Raw genomic sequence first — 6968 nt, 5'->3', positions numbered from 1 at the left:
GCAGTTGAAGAAGAAATGCAGACCGAGACACCGACTGTAGCTCCTGTTTTGTTTAAAGAAGCAGGAACACAAACAGAGGAGTTTGTAGCTAAGCAAAACAGCGAAACTCAGACCTGCAAACAAGAAAATAGAACTGCAAACGTCGGCAACGAATACTTCCTCGTAGGAGAATATCAGATCAGGAAGTTCCTGCTGACCTACGAGGAGTTTGAGGCATTTTTAAATAGAGCCATCTCCAATAACGACAGTGACAGTGGTCATCAGCTGTTCTCTGAGCTCGTCCACGCTCTGTTGGACCTAGAGATCAGTCTCCCAGATGACCTCCTGTTAGAAGATTTCAGATACAGATCTCAAACATAAAGATCGCAGCTACATGAAAAGTGCTGTTTATAGCATTAACTGCTTTTTCTTTTACTAAACAATCCTCCTTTCCCCTCCGTTTTTCGGCCGCCTCACGTCTAACGACCGAATATTTCAACTGTCACTCTAACTACCGCTTAAGCTGTCGCTTATTTTTGTTATCCTGTTTCTAAAACTGATAATATTTCGTTTTTCCTTCGTCGTTCCCTATTGCTAAACGATCGACGCTCTCTGCTTTTTTTTTCTCGTAAAGTGAAATATGGTACTTGAACTCCATAGAGTTGCGTTTTTTTTTTCCGTTTTTCTACGACTATAAATTTTTCGATTTCATTACTGGCTATCTCTGACTCGCCAGGACTCGCTACTATCGATCTTTATCTTCTACTAATGGGTACTTAGGGCCTTAGGGTTTAAAGGGGTTTGTAACCTTGCCTATTCACTTTTCCTTTCACCTTTGAAATCCATACCATTCCACCTGCACATTCCATAGAAATCATAAATAAAAAGATCGCCTCATATCCTTAAATCACCAATGCATCTAAAAAATAATTCAAATGACCTACGGGCTGCTACATTAGCTAAAGCCCGTGCTGGCATAAAGCCAGCTTAATACTCCAACAACAACAACCCATTTCAATCAGTTCAAGCTCACCTTTCCTTGAAAATGAACCGATGATACGGTTGGAAACGTTGGAATTCCGTTACACCCTTAGACTAAGATTTGTTAACCACTTTTGTTATCATATCAATAAATTATTATTTTTAGAAAACATTTCTTTCACCGAGATATGAACATCGGCCAGCTATTAGCAAATATCAGCCCTGATGAGAAGAGAATAATAAGAAGAATTGAAAAGACCATATATAAAATCAATTCCACTGATGCTGCCATCATCTTTAACAAAATAATAATAATAATAATAATAATAATAATAATAATACTATTAAAAAGAATGGCAGAATTAACTCGCTTAATTCTGCCATTCTTTTTAACAGCATTTGCTTAAAAGAGGGTCTTCTACAATAATAATAATAATAATAATAATAATAATAATAATAATAATAATAATAATAATAATAATATGGGAAGGGCCTAATACACACCACCAGTATCACAGAAACAAATAACTTGACATATGCAGGAGCAAGATTAGTAGCAGAACTGATGGGGATTCGAACACCAACACCACCGTCACAACCAACCCAACAGAAACCAAAACAGCAACCTCCTTGGAAAAGGCGCCTGGAAAAGCAAATCATGGTGATGAGATCTGACTTGAGTAAACTGAAAGAGATGGCAGAAAAAAGGCTAAGAAGCAAGAAAACAAGGGAGGAACTCAACGAGAAATACAAAGTACAAGAGAGGGGACTAAACAACACAATAGAAGATGTAAAACAGAGGCTTAAGGCCAAAGCACACAAGATCCAACGGTACATGAACAGGAATAAGGGATACCAACAGAACAAACTATTCGGAACCAACCAGAAAAGACTATACAGCCAACTAAGAGGGAAGACAACCACCCAGAAATTCCTGAAGCCGAACCAAGTAAGAGACTCTGGGAAAACATATGGAGCAATCCGGTATCACACAACAAACATGCAACATGGCTCCAGGAAGTCAAGGAAGAAGAAACAGGGAGAATAAAACAAAGATTCACAGACATCACGACAGACACAGTCAGACACCAACTAAAGAAAATGCCAAACTGGAAAGCCCCAGGTCCCGATGAAGTCCATGGATACTGGCTCATAAAACTTCAAGGCCCTACACCCACGAATAGCAGAACAACTCCAGCATTGTATCTCAAATCACCAAGCACCCAAATGGATGACCACAGGAAGAACATCCTTAGTACAAAAAGACAAGAGTAAGGGAAATATAGCCAGTAACTACAGGCCTATCACCTGCCTACCAATAATGTGGAAGTTACTAACAGGTATCATCAGTGAAAGGCTATACAACTACCTAGAGGAGACAAACACCATCCCCCACCCCCAACCAACAGAAAGGATGCAGAAGGAAGTGTATGGGCACAAAAGACCAGCTCCTGATAGACAAAATGGTAATGAAGAACAGTAGGAGAAGGAAAACCAACCTAAGCATGGCATGGATAGACTATAAGAAAGCCTTCGACATGATACCACACACATGGCTAATAGAATGCCTGAAAATATATGGGGCAGAGGAAAATACCATCAGCTTCCTCAAAAATACAATGCGGAACTGGAATACAATACTTACAAGCTCTGGAATAAGACTAGCAGAGGTTAATATCAGGAGAGGGATCTTCCAGGGCGACTCACTGTCCCCACTACTCTTCGTAGTAGCCATGATTCCCATGACAAAAGTACTACAGAAGATGGATGCCGGGTACCAACTCAAGAAAAGAGGCAACAAAATCAACCATCTGATGTTCATGGACGACATCAAGCTGTATGGTAAGAGCATCAAGGAAATAGATACCCTAATCCAGACTGTAAGGATTGTATCTGGGGACATCAGGATGGAGTTTGGAATAGAAAAATGCGCCTTAGTCAACATACAAAAAGGCAAAGTAACGAGAACTGAAGGGATAAAGCTACCAGATGGGAGCAACATCAAACACATAGATGAGACAGGATACAAATACCTGGGAATAATGGAAGGAGGAGATATAAAACACCAAGAGATGAAGGACACGATCAGGAAAGAATATATGCAGAGACTCAAGGCGATACTCAAGTCAAAACTCAACGCCGGAAATATGATAAAAGCCATAAACACATGGGCAGTGCCAGTAATCAGATACAGCGCAGGAATAGAGGAATGGACGAAGGCAGAACTCCGCAGCATAGATCAGAAAACCAGGAAACAAATGACAATACACAAAGCACTACACCCAAGAGCAAATACGGACAGACTATACATAACACGAAAGGAAGGAGGGAGAGGACTACTAAGTATAGAGGACTGCGTCAACATCGAAAACAGAGCACTGGGGCAATATCTGAAAACCAGTGAAGACGAGTGGCTAAAGAGTGCATGGGAAGGAGGACTAATAAAAGTAGACGAAGACCCAGAAATATACAGAGACAGGAGAAAGACAGAAAGAACAGAGGACTGGCACAACAAACCAATGCACGGACAATACATGAGACAGACTAAAGAACTAGCCAGCGATGACAATTGGCAATGGCTACAGAGGGGAGAGCTAAAGAAGGAAACTGAAGGAATGATAACAGCGGCACAAGATCAGGCCCTAAGAACCAGATATGTTCAAAGTATGATAGACGGAAATAACATCTCCCATGTGTAGGAAGTGCAATACGAAAAATGAAACCATAAACCACATAGCAAGTGAATGCCCGGCACTTGCACAGAACCAGTACAAAAAGAGGCATGATTCAGTGGCAAAAGCCCTCCACTGGAGCCTGTGGAAGAAACATCAGCTACCTTGCAGTAATAAGTGGTACGAGCACCAACCTGAAGGAGTGATAGAAAACGATCAGGCAAAGATCCTCTGGGACTATGGTATCAGAACGGATAGGGTGATACGTGCAAACAGACCAGACGTGACGTTGATTGACAAAGTCAAGAAGAAAGTATCACTCATTGATGTCGCAATACCATGGGACACCAGAGTTGAAGAGAAAGAGAGGGAAAAAATGGATAAGTATCAAGATCTGAAAATAGAAATAAGAAGGATATGGGATATGCCAGTGGAAATCGTACCCATAATCATAGGAGCACTAGGCACGATCCCAAGATCCTTGAAAAGGAATCTGGAAAAAGTAGAGGCTGAAGTAGCTCCGGGCCTCATGCAGAAGAGTGTGATCCTAGAAACGGCACACATAGTAAGAAAAGTGATGGACTCCTAAGGAGGCAGGATGCAACCCGGAACCCCACACTATAAATACCACCCAGTCGAATTGGAGGACTGTGATAGAGCAAAAAAAAAAAAAAAAAAATAATAATAATAATAATAATAATAGGGTCACTGGAGCACGAATATATATGAACAAAGAACAATAAACCCAGAGTAGTGATGATAAAATATAGCAAAAGACAAAAAAAAAAAAAAAAAAAAAAAAAAAACGTTGTTCGTGGAAATGTCTTGGAACGGTGGAAAATTTATTTATCTATTTTCCCTTAACGAGAGCTTTACGACTCCCCTTCATCTCCGGGTGCTCTAACAAAGTAGACTTTTGGAGGCGGAGGTCATTTGTACTGTAGGTGTCCCACCTAACGAAATCAGCTGTTTTCTCCCATGCCGTTTCTTCTCGTTTGGGGGAAAGGTGTTAGTAAATTGCCACGCTTTTAGCAGGATTTTTTTTTCTTTTTATAAGGGAAGGTAGATCTAATGTTAAGGTTATGGAAAAGGTTGTATAGAGAGCTTGCATAGAGGTGAGTGATAAAAGTGCCTATATACTCGTCCTACGCACAAAACTATCAGGAATTAGCCCAATAGATTCGCCATATCTGTGAGTTATTTTATATCCTACAATGAGGCATAGCCTTCTGGACATACTGAATGATACGTAAACCATTAAGTATGACTATTTTCTTCTTAGTTTTGCATATGATGAAGATGTTTCACGAACCAATATAGCAAAATTTTGCGCTAGCGATGGAAGTCCCAGATATTCCGTGGTTCAAATTCATGCCGTTATCTGCCACTGAAATCCTACAAAGAAACCAGATCAGGCACTGTGATGGCTCCGTCATCTTCCAATTGAATGATGGAGATTTGTTGATAACTACTCGCAGAATCATTGGATTTAGTTATAAAGAGACGAGGAAGATCGCATCCTCTATAGATCATTCGACATCAATACTCCTCAGGCATACTCACACTTCATAAACGTGTAAATATTGCTATCAAAAGCTTCCCAGAGCTCCACTGATATACTCACAATCCAACCAAGTAAATCATATTCATAACATCTGCAAACACATCCTGACGTCTTTCACCAAACTCCATCACAGCTGGCGCTTCCAGGAAACGCAAATATGAAAAATGGACAACTTCAACTTCCCCGAGGACTCAGTTTCTTCGCATATTTCACTAACTTTAAAGATCGCGTTGGCAAGAAGGGAGAATGAGCTCGTCTGGAGAGCGCTGGAAATATGTATATATGATCAGCTCTTGAGTTTATTACGTTTTTATTTGAGTCATCCAGCTGTATGCGTTGGATTGAGGATGCTGAGTTGTTTTTATTTAGCTGCTTTACACGAATACGCAGGTATATTCAGCTACTGAAGCCGTCTAAAAGAATGGCGTAAGCTCATGTCGAGTCTAAACGTCACCATGAATGTCCCTGATAATGTGTAGGAGAATATGAGACCAGTATGTTGTTTTGATTTCAATAAAAGCCCTTTCCATTTTGTGCGATCTTGCCACACGAGTGTTTGTTTCTCTGCTGTTGTTCGTCGCTTGTTTGTTTGTATGGTGCTTTTTTACGTTGCATGGAACCAGTAAGGTTATTCAGCAACGGGACCAACGGCTGTATACGTGACTTCCGAACCACGTCGAGAGTGAACTTCTATCACCAGAAATACACAATATCTCTCACACCTCAATGAAATGCTCCAGAATTGAACTCGTGGCCACCGAAGTAGCAGGTCAGGACCATACCGATCACGCCACTGAGGTGCTTGGTTACAGAGTAATAAAGGCTCCCTTATTACTTTCAGAGCCACGATTAAGAACAGGTGACTAAGTGATGATGTTGAAGTTTGGGTCAACTTATACTGAATTGCATTTTCCGTAGTTCGTGTCGAACTCTTTATTTTCCTAGTTAATAAGGTATATTGTATCAAACAAACGATATATTTGATTTCTGAAGTGTTATCATTTGTGAAAAGCGCATATTGCAAGATTTACGTTTTTATGTTTTTATTTTCGTCTTAAAATATGTGCCGTCATTAAGACATAACTGCTTGAGGTTTCTGGGTCGAAAGTTCTTCGAAGGAGGTCAAATACTGTCGTTCCTTAACAACAACAATAACAATAATCATATTACTATAGTAGATTCACATCAACCGTGCATCTAATGTCTAGGCCAGTTCCTTACGGCGCTCCTGATTGGCTGTTGATAAGCCAATGATGGGGCTGGAAACTCTCAGTCTCTCTAGAGAGATCACATGGGTAGGATCTACGTTCCACCTCTCCTGAGGGATACGTCTTTCAAAAGTATCCCTCAGGAGAGAAAGGAACATACATCCTGCTTATGTGAACTCTCGCGAGAGACACAGAGTTTCCTGACCTGTGATTATCTTATAAACAGCCAATCAGGAGCGTCGTAAGGGAATGGTCTAGACATTAGATGCACGGCTGATGTGAATCTGCCATAGTAATATTTAGGGTGATGTTAATATAAACTACCATAACCACGTCTTTTATTCCAGGAGAAACGTTATTTGTTTGGCTATTTGCATTAATTCCGAAACATCCATATCTTTCCCTGAGAGCCTATATATGCCTATAACTTCTCTAACGCGACGATCTTATCCCTTACTATTCCACCAAGAAATGAGTAAAAATATCCGTCTACAAAATCTTTGTTTTCGTCGCCATATATGCTTTCGAAATGTTCCTGCAGGGGCGGAATAAACGACCGAGGAG

Source organism: Macrobrachium nipponense, chromosome 35, assembly GCF_015104395.2.
Source record: "Macrobrachium nipponense isolate FS-2020 chromosome 35, ASM1510439v2, whole genome shotgun sequence".
NCBI classification, from domain to species: domain Eukaryota; kingdom Metazoa; phylum Arthropoda; class Malacostraca; order Decapoda; family Palaemonidae; genus Macrobrachium; species Macrobrachium nipponense.
Note: the sequence above shows the minus strand (reverse complement) of the source record.